Source organism: Lutjanus erythropterus, chromosome 6 (genome assembly GCF_056507025.1).
Source record: "Lutjanus erythropterus isolate fLutEry1 chromosome 6, fLutEry1.hap2, whole genome shotgun sequence".
NCBI classification, from domain to species: Eukaryota; Metazoa; Chordata; class Actinopteri; order Lutjaniformes; family Lutjanidae; genus Lutjanus; species Lutjanus erythropterus.
In genome coordinates, this window is record NC_139322.1 from 19,760,455 (window position 1) to 19,771,455 (window position 11,001).

Genomic DNA, 11,001 nt, shown 5'->3' on the forward strand with positions numbered 1-11,001 from the left:
TCCACAATTGTCTGTCCTTTTACCCGATGGACTATAAGCAACAGCAGGCCTTCTCTTATCCAGGTTTATCCATCCTTGTGGTGGTGAGAAGATGATGTACCAGGGCTTCCATTTTGGTGGATGATGTGGTAAAGGGACTCCCTGACAAACTGACAGGTTAGCTGCACTGGCTAGCTAACATACAGCACAAAGTTTATTGAATATCATCAAAATTCCCTTGTGTCCATTAATGCATTTATGAAAAACACATCTTGGCAAGGCTGTAGCACTTAAAACAAGTCCATTTCTCCAAGATGAGAAGTCTAAAGACACTAAAATGACTGTAATTAAGTCCTATTTGTTTGTGTACTTGTACTTTAATGAATAGATTTTTTAAGTTTAATTTTTCATGTGTGCTACATCATGTAATCTATATATTTTCTTTTAAAATCATTATTCACTACTGAGTAGGCCTATAATTTCAATTATATCCAAACCTTTCACATGCATTTGGTGGCCAATAACGTCAAATGTACCAATGAAAGCCATTACTTAGGGACAAAAAAATAAAGTCTTCGGCGGGCACAGTTTAAGAGGGGTTACCTGCTAAGCAGAACAACTTAGGGGTCGGAGGAATTTAGACTGAAGATGTGGAGAAATAGAAACCACTTTTTATTGAATGCCTGCTATTGACAACACATTAAACAGCAATTGTTTAAAAACAAAAAGTAACTAATACTCTTCAGTAGTTTTTGATATTAATACTTTGTACTTTTACTTAGGTATTTTTCTTAACACCAGTGGTTTTACTTGTAGTACTTATACTTGAACAAAGATTTTCAGTACTCTTTCCACCACTGGTACGGACTAGAGGACCTGGAATTTCTAACTGATACAACTTGTAAGTTCTGGATTCTCGGGATTGTGTGCCTCTGTACCCAGGATAGAAATGTTTCATTTTCAGGAAAAATATGCCTGGTCTAGTCAATGTTAAATGCATTTATGTACCGCTGTAATGTTGGTAAGGACTCTTTTCAGTAATTGGCCTTGAAGTGTTAAATTTCCAATTCAAATTAGTATTGAAACCTTTTCAAGTATTCAATATCAATATTAGGGGCGTAACATATTGTTGTTGGTCTGTGATCTGTACGGATCACCCCCCACACTTCCTGGGTCGCGCAGACTAATTGAGATCATAGTGTAAAATACAGTTTCACTGTTGCTGTTACTTTTAAAAGTAATGATTCCCCGAATCTTGATGCATAGATTTGAAGAAGCGAGAAGACAAGACAGATGCTGCTGTGCATCTCTGTGTGCTATACTGCCTTAAAAATAGGAGGAACAGCTGTGATTTAAAAGCAGTCACATCGACTCTATCATGGGACATCCTAACCATGAGTTGAGGCATTTTCACTGGTGTAAACTGGGCAGACTTGTCATCATAGATTATAAGATTCTGATGTTTATTGTAACTTCAGCAATGCCTGCTCTTGCATTAGCTGCCACATTGTGTGAGCCCTACTCACACAATGTGGCAGCTGTAGTCTCTGCCTGTGACACAGCCTTCAGTGTTGATTGGCTGTTCATTCTGATGCCTGTCAGATAGAGATGTGGGCAGGACATTGATTGAGAGTACAGACTGTAGTAATGTACTATACTGTATAATTACAATATGTACTATAGTATACTAAAATACAGTATACTATTCTAATATTCTTATTAGTAGTATATAGTGTTTATTGTTATTGTTGTTTCTATTATTGTTACCTTCTTTTTCCTTATTGCTGATTGGAAAAATTATCCGATCCATGACTCAAAACTATGATACAATCCAAACTGTGACTTGCATCATCCGATATACCCCTAATCAATATGTATTGAAAAATCAATATTTTTGACAACACTCACAATTACAAAGCAAAACCCATCAATAGTAAACTTCCCCCCTACAGCAAGGTAACTTTAAGGATGTACACTTTTACTTACAGTCCATTGCAGAAATTGGTTGAGCTGTTCATTTGCTTTATTGTGTGCATATACGAAGAAGGGCAAAACATTGGAAAAATGCAAATGCATGTCTCATTTATTCATTCACCATGGAGTTTTGCATTTCTCCTCCAGCTGACCCATCAGACTATGGTGGTGGTAGGTCAGGGCCCTCTGATCGAGCAAGTCTATAAATGTGGTCTTCATGCAATAACACCTTCCTTATTTGTGCTATTTATTGTGCTCCCTACTGAAAGTTTTAGGATCTCTAGCAGAAAATTTAGGAGCACCACTAACAGACTTGAAATTGTCTTGGGCCCTAAGCAAAATTCTGTTAAGAGACCCTTGTACCTGATCATAAGCCATGTAAACCATTTGCCATTGCCACATAGTCACACTTGTGACTCCAGTGCTCCCACTACAGGCCTTCCTACTTTAGAACAGTTTTCTCCATCTATCGGTCTAAGTAGACCTCTATAGAACAGAGTGAGGTGTACACAAAGAGGATATATTGAATAGAATGTTTTCGATATAATAAGTGAATAATAACTTTAACATAAATAGGAAATTGTAGAAAATATAAAATGTTGAAAACAAAATATAACACTGAGCTTTGATCCTGCTGTTCTGCTGCTTGATACTTAGTCTAGTCAATTGATTAATTTAAAATTTGATCAAGAGTCAATTTTTTGCTTTCCATCTTGCATTAGTGCAGAGCTGTTACTAAACAGAGACTAGAAAATCGTTGTCTTGTTTTAAAATTATGCCAGAGGTTGCTGCTGGAAAGTGCGGGTTTCGTTTTGTGTGTGTGTACATGTGAATGCATGTTCATGTGTGACAGGGTTATATACACCGAGCTGCAGTTTGTAAACACTGTTGCACCTTGATGTTTATTTAATGTAATAAATAAATGTAATTCACTTTCACTTTTTGAGACATGTGGTCATTGAACAGAGAGCAAGACACAGACAGACCAAGAGCTGTACTGCACAGATAAAATTAGGTTTGCAAAACAGGCATAGAGAGATACACATCAACTTAACGTTACGGTCATAGAAAAGTTGTGGAGCAGAGAACATGCGTTTATCTGATTTCTGTTCCACATTCATGTTTTTTCTTTTTGTGCATAATTCCATTTCATCCTATCAAACTGTAAACATTGATTGACCCAAAGGGGATGCAGTGCCTTGCATAGTGACTATATGGGCTACCCAGCTCTGCTCACACACAGTATAAGATTTACCTTTTGGAAAAAAACAAAAACAAAAAAAAAAAACAGGGCATATTTACAAGCCGCACTGGCATTGCAAGTTATAACCTTTCATAGTTGTATCTCCAGAATGGCTGCAAAATGCGACTAAATGGTCAATAGTCTGAATATGCAAGTGTACAATTGATCATGCCAATGGTGTTGGGCACCCAGCTGAATGAGAAAATTTCTCATCTTCATTCCCTCATCCTTTCATTTTCAGGGAATTTGACAAATTGACTCTGAATACTGGCAATGGGCAAAAAAGGAAATTAAATGCAATGCAATCAGTACCTATACCTCCACAGTCAAGGCATGGCTCCTCCAAGTAGCACGTTCTAGATGTTGACAAAGAATAGTACAGATGTCAACAATGTTCTCTCTCCCAAATCTGTATTGTGCATAAAGCTCATTATTTGGATGACGCTCAAGTAGACTGGGGTGTTCACAATGTCGTCTTGGCTTGTATCTTCTCCTGTGGTGTTGGAGCACAACCAAGGTCCTTGCAAAAGAACAATTCCTGCTTTGAGAACTTGATATAAGTTCCTTACAACTGGACTACTGTAACACCTGAATTCAGTTGTGGTGTCATGGTATAAAAGGGTAACCTGTTCACCAACCTCAGGACAGCATACAGGCCCATAAGAGCAAAGGGATGAAGTTCACCACTGCACTTCAGCAGTATTGAGGTGCATACAATACTGGAGGGTGTGCGTCTTAATTATCAGCAATTTGCTCTACCAGCCCCAGGCTTTGCCTGGAGCACCTCCAACATATTTACATTATTAGTTTTTAGGTAATGTCTTAATTCCATGACTTTTCATTTAGCACTACCAGCAGGTCAATCTTTCATGTATTCACTCTGGATATGCTATAACATCATTTTTAATGTGACACAAATGCAGGAATAAGCGTATCCAAGCTATATCCAAACGTTGTTTCAAAAAAGGGTGAATGCAGCAAGACAAAAGACTGTTGGAAAAAAACAGAAGAATTTGGGAAATCCTACATCAGGGCGATGAGATGACTTTGGTTGCTCCATGTTGCGGAAGTTAAGATTGACCAATCAGTCGTCTGCAGTGTTTTCTCTCCACATTTTAGTAAGAATGAAACTCTTACCAATCTCATGATAACCACTGGGAAATTCTGGTTCGTATTAGCATTACAAATTGCAGTTATCATTAAAACAAAGTTTGATTACTGCACTGTCCAAGCAACAGCCAAAATTATCAACAGTTTCCTGGACGCAGGCACAGCATGCAATGTGGATTTGTTTTGTGTTAATCAAAACGTAGTGGAAGGCAGGAACGGTGCTCCCAAGATTTTTCAGCCCCCTAAGAGGATTTTTCAGCCCCCTAAGAGGACTGGGTGTGAAGTTTGATCTTATTTAGGTTTTTATAAGGGTGCTGAGGGAGAGTTGATCGAAGATGGTCACGCTGTTTGCAGAACAAGATTATATTTTGTTTATACATATAATATATTCATATGTATTATATTATTATAACAATAATGTTCATGTACATTTGATATGGTTTTCATGCTTAACTATGTAATTATTTTAGTGTTTATACAAACAAAAAGTGTGTAGTGCTGATAATTTAATTTGTGGATTTCAATCTAAAATTTGGTGAAATCATTTCTATGTGTGTATCAGTACTTTTTGAACACTTAAACAATCCCAGTGATAATGATTTGGTATGATTTTTAGTATTGGCTCAGCTTGCTTTGAACCTTGACTGAAGTTAAACCAAAAAAAAAATACCATGTACTAACCACAACTTTTGACAGTGGAAAACCAAAAAAGTCCAAGCTGAACCTTACCATGTGGTGGAAACACAGTTTAAGTGTATCCTCACAGAGCTGCTACCATGGCTGCAGACCCTTGTTAAAATATGACTAACATCGTCTCGGATAATGTCCTAAGTACATGCATTGAGAATAACTCTTTCAAATAGTGAATGTTAGGCCTCCCCCAAAACTAGACTGTGAGGTCCTCAGTAATCACAGCCCAGGTCAAAACGTTTGTAAGCGAGATACTAGGAAACCAAAAATATTTAATTTGAGACTTAATAGAGATGCCTCTGCTCATAACGTCTGTAAAACCAAATTAAATAAATGCCTTAAGCTTTCTGACAGCCCATCTCTGTGCAGTCTAAAAAGATGGCTGAATAATTTTATAAAGCTCAATAAATGCAAGACACAAAATATTCCTGCCTCATGCTATGAGCAAAAAATATGCAGTTTCCACAGTTGCAGATCACTGGTTCACCAGATCAAATTATCAAAACACAACCCTATATCGAAATCAAAATATTGCAAGGGTGTGGCCATTCCATCATCATTTATCTCAAGCAAGTTATAGATAATATGTCAGTCTTTCTTAAAGACTATTGTGATAATGCATCTGATTTATAATTCCCCTGCTAGACTCCTGACTAAAACTAAAAAAGATTGTATATTCACTAATATTTAATTGAACTACAAATACTGTTCCCTGTGTCTTTAAAGACTTGATTCTGAAGTCATGCTGCATGTTTAGTCCGTTTTGACCAAGCCTGTACTGTATTGCAGATACCTTGTTGTGCTTTCATATTTATTCAGATCCTCCATTGTGGCTTTGTTTGATGTTCAGAACCTCTGTCATGTGAGATTTGATATTTTGTCAACTCTGTTCCCATACCCCAGCTGAAAATATTATTATTTTACAGTTGAAAGCTCTGTTATAGTTATCAAATAAATCTAATGTATCTGAATGTCTAATCAGTCATGGTCATGAAAATATGTTCCAGTGACATAAAAAATATGAAACGATAAAACAAAATTAATTTGTCCAGATTATGATTTTATTTGGTACACTTGCATTTCCGATACAGGTTTCAGAAAAATTCAACAGATGTAACACATGAGTAATATTTCAAAAGCAACAGAGGGAACAGGAATGAACAAAGCTGATAGAAAGCAGCTCACAGGGACCATTAGACATCGCACCAGTGATCTTTATTGGATTTCACTTCACTGCAAGAGACTTGGTCAAAGAGCCAACATTTAACATCTTTAGAAAAGAGTGGATGGCTCACCGATCCCACACCATATTATTTAATTACTTTTCAGTCAGTGGGCAGTGGTTACACAAAGGAAATATGCTGCAGGAGAATGACACAGTATAGCTGTTTGATTCCTTCTACATTGCACGGTTAGTTTCATAATTTTTCAGTCCATGCTACTAAATCTTCAGTACAGTAGCCCAGTCACCTGTTTTTAGATTTATTAAGGTTTTGGGTGGTCTGAAAACTTTCAGTAACTGGTTTGTCTGCCATACCTTCTCTGAAGTCTTTGAGTCAGCCAACCCTGTCTCTGCTAGCTCGAGTAGACAAAAGAAGGAAGGTATACCACACACTGAGTCCGAGGAGCTGGAAGCACACAAATCATTTACATAACTGAAGGTAGCTCTAGTGCCACACAATAGTGAAGCAGTTCTATTCAGAATTTTAGTATCATCTCTTCCTTATAAACTGGTTATATGTCACCTCATTTATTAGAAATGCTGAGAGTCTACAGCCTTGCTAGCAGATCTGTGAGACTTTACTTAGGCACAGCAGTGCTTTGAGCTAAATGCTCAAAACTGCATACTGACTTACTGACAATGACTATGCTAACATGCTAATGTTTAACAGATATAATTTTAAAAAAATTCTCCATTTTAGCATAGTAGCTTGTCAACATTTCTTCACTAGCACAAGATACAATTTATAGCTGAGGCTAATGGTAATATCATTAGAGTTGCATGTACTTGGTCATAAACGAAATTACTGGACAAATAATTAAAAAATTGACCCGATGATGATGCCAAATGAAACACCAGGGTATCAAAGTCATTGCAACTTATCTGCTTGGCACCATTACTGCCTGTATAGAATTTATCTAATACTTGTCAAGTCATTTAATTGAAAACCAAAAATGTCAATCTCACACTGGTGCTAGAATTCAAACAAATGTTTACCTCACAAGAGATAAAGTGAGGAGATCACCAGAATCAGTACAATTCTTCCTCTGGGGACCATGAATATCTGCACAAACTTCCATGGCAATCAATGTAATACTGGTTGAGATATTTCAGTTGGGACTCAACTGGAGGACTGGCTAAAACACAAATGATTCCATCCCAGCTGTTATTGTAAACTAAATTAATAGAATTGGTTTGGAATACAAAGAAAAACTGATCCAAGTCCCAAAACTGAAATATCACTCTCTGCAAATAATTATTTAAATATTATCTTAATTATTTTATCTCAATATAGTGATATAAGCTGGAGTTTTTGGTAGCCTCATAAGTATATTTTATACTGGATTGATTGATGCATATCATTCACATCTCTCTTGTTTCCTGTCATTGTCAAATAGAGGCAGAAATGCCCCCCAAAAACTTGATTAATTCTCATGCCATTTGAGTGTCACTCTACTTCATACTCTAGTTCATTTTTAAGTGAAAGTTCACTAGAAGCATTACTAGTTATGCTATGTGATTGCTTTGCTTCATTTCATATTCAAATTGCTGGAAGTAAAATAAAAAATGATGTGACTTTAGATGTGTGACATGAAACTATTTCTGGCCTTCCATAACTGTTGTTTGATGAATACAGGCAGAAGACAAAGGAAATGCACAAAAATTGCTGATGACACTCAGTTTTCTCCTAAATGTCATGTCAATATTTTGTTGGTTTATATTTTTTTCTGATTCACTTGTTGTGTATACAGATGTTTGTGCATTTATGGGAATAGTACTTTTAAGTATTACCGTTTAGTAATACCAAACAAAGTAAACCTATCACATTATGTCAAATGCCCAGCAGTTTTTTTCAGACTTCATATACATTGCTTAGTGATTGATGCCTGCAAAAGCAACAGACCATGGCTCACTCTCTGATTGCCTGTTTACAGGGCTCTGACAGTTTTATAGCCCTCCTAATACCATTACAAAGTATTGCTTCAACAGCGGGGCTCTCGCCTTTCCTGTAGAATTAGATACAAAAGGCTGTTTGCTGGGATCACATGAGGCAGCACAGTTGTGAAAATGAGCTTCATGAGGGACATTTTAGACATTGGACCATTGTTAGTGGTGGCCTAGCAGATTTCATTTAATTGCCAAAAACATGCTGAGATGCATGGGGACAGACGATTGTAAGTATCTCAAAGCTGAGATGCAAAAAATATGTACAGTATTATCTAAAACCCTGTAAAATCTGGTGGTGTAATTTTGTGATATTTCCATTGTCTTTTTTATATAAATTATAAGAAAACTTATTAGAAAAATGAAAGTGCCTGAGAGCCCGAGATGACATATTCAAATTTTTGTTTTATCTGAGCATTGAAACCAACAAATGTTTAACTTTGAAATGGCTGAAATAATTCATGTATTTTTAAAATAGTTGCCAATCGATTTTCTGTCATAAGACTATTGGAGTAATTGACTAATAGTTTTATTTTTATTTGCAAAGTTGGTCTTTATGAGTCCTTGGTAAAATCCAAGACTGTGGATGAAAACGTTGAGATCAAAGAGTGATCGTCTCTGGATTTAATGCTTGATTATTGTTATGAGACAAATGTTGTGACCAAAGTGGAGCCAAGGCTTTTGTGCACTTCTGAAGCAAATTAAAAAGGTTATCACATGGTGCTGAGTGCTAGCGGCACACAGATATGAAAAGAAAATGGGGAAAGATAAGTTGACAATCTACTCTTGGTTTGGATCTATTGAGGAGAATAACAGGAAAATATACTGTTGCCACATGAATGAAATAATTACTGGAAATGCCCTTAAATCATTTTTGGACTTGCATGTGCAGAAAGGTTTTGATCATCACCTAGATTGTAGAGTTGCTGACTGTTTCTCATCATTCTCTTGTGACTGTATCTTTTTTAGCATTTCTAGATGAAGACCAGTTTTAATCAGTGTTGGCAGCTTGAAACTACAGCCTGGTCTAGACTATAGCCACACTAGCGGCTCTGTGAGGCTGTACTAAGGCACAGCCGTGCTTCAAGCTAAATGCTTACAACAGCATGCTAAATTTCGCACTGTGACAGTGATAACATGCTGATGTTTAGCAGGTATACTTTTTTTTTCCTTACCACTTTTATGGTTAAAGTTGAGTGCTATGGTTTTGGAACTGAGGCATAGAGCCACTGCAAGTGGGGCGTGGATGAGCAGGGGAAAATATATATATGAAATGATTGAATGAAGCAAAGTTGAATGAATATTGCGTATGTGGAGAAAATAAACAACTTTTCTGATGCTATTGTGCTGATTTATTTATTTTTTACTAAAATTTAATCCTTCATTAGTTGGTTTCCCTGTTACTCTTAATGCCTGAAAAAAAAAAAGTGGGGTGTGAGCTTTTTTTTGGCTTCTGAAGTAGGGCATGGCAGAAAAAGTTTGAGAACCACTGGTTTGATTTAGTGTGGTAGAATGCTGACAAATTGGCACTAAACACAAAGTGTAGTTGAGCCTCCTGGGGATTTCAGTAGTTTCAAGGATTGGGCCAACTGAGAATTTTGCAGCAATCCATCCAATGGGTGTAGATTTTCACTCAAAATTAAAAATGTGAGCATCATGGTGGCACTAGAAGAAACATGAGAAGATAATCAAAGTCATTAGGATTAATTGTCAAGGGAGCATGAATGTTTATACAGAATTGTGTGTCAAACAATAAAGAAGATGGTGAGATGTTTCACTGGATAAATAAAATATTTGAACTAATGGTGGGGCCTGATGAAAAGTCATAACCAAAGGCTTGAATCCACCAGGCATGGCTGTGTCGTGTTACGTCTGCTCCACATTTGCACCGTGTCAGCTGGAGCTGATTGCTGGCATTCTACACTATACTTGTGATTCCAGTAGCAGCACTACAGTTTGTCCCAGAAGCAGCTCTCTGCTCTGCTGTTTCAAATACACCCTGAGTCTGCTTTTGATGGTTGTTGCATAAATCTGCACAGAGCAGATCGAGTCAGCAGGAAGTCATACACAAACAGCATAGAGAATCCAGTCAATTTTCAAAATAAGACCCCGTACAGAGTGATCAGAGGAACAGAGAAAAATAAACTATTTAACTTTGTAGCCTACTTATCCGTGGTAGAAGCACAAACGGCAAGTAAAGAAGACCAATTCAACAAATCTGAGCAAATCAACATAATCAGGCAGGAAAATTACTCTGCTGCTGAAACATTTCTGAAACACTGCTGGTGGGACAGGCAGCGATGTGGAGGACTGATCAAAACTATGGCACAGACATTCCCTCCCCAGCAGAATCAATGGGTTAGGGTTCATTCTCTAGACACTGTGAATATCTATACCAAATTTCATGACAATCCATAAAATACCTGGAGACCTTTCACTAAAAATAAAGGATGATACACAGCAAAAACAGGCCACCTAGAAAGATGCCACATATTCTTAGATATAATCAAATTGTCTTGTTTTAATTGCGGAAAGTCTGCCAAAGTGGCAAACCATTTTTTTTTTCTTGTCTAGAGTTCTTAACACTAGCTTATAAGTCTAGCCATTTAAAGACTGTAATGGGCCTTAAAAAAAAGTAAAATATTTCACTTATTTAAGAAATACTCACTAAAAATGAGAAATTTGGTCTCTTCATTGAGCTGACTTTAAGCATTTCTATTTTTAGATTTACAGTTGGCAAAAAAAGCTTATAATGGGACACATTTTCTTGATACAGAATATTTTGGTTTCTTGATTGAATGACTTTAAGAATCTATACTTTAAACTGATATTAATAATT

General features: G+C 36.7%; 1 long non-coding RNA gene across 1 annotated transcript in view; it reads left to right on the plus strand.

Annotated features, from left to right (window-relative positions):
- The window catches only part of LOC146325183 (uncharacterized), a 41,459-nt gene that overhangs the window by 27,991 nt on the left and 2,467 nt on the right, over positions 1-11,001 (plus strand). The gene's annotated exons all lie outside the window — the stretch shown is intronic.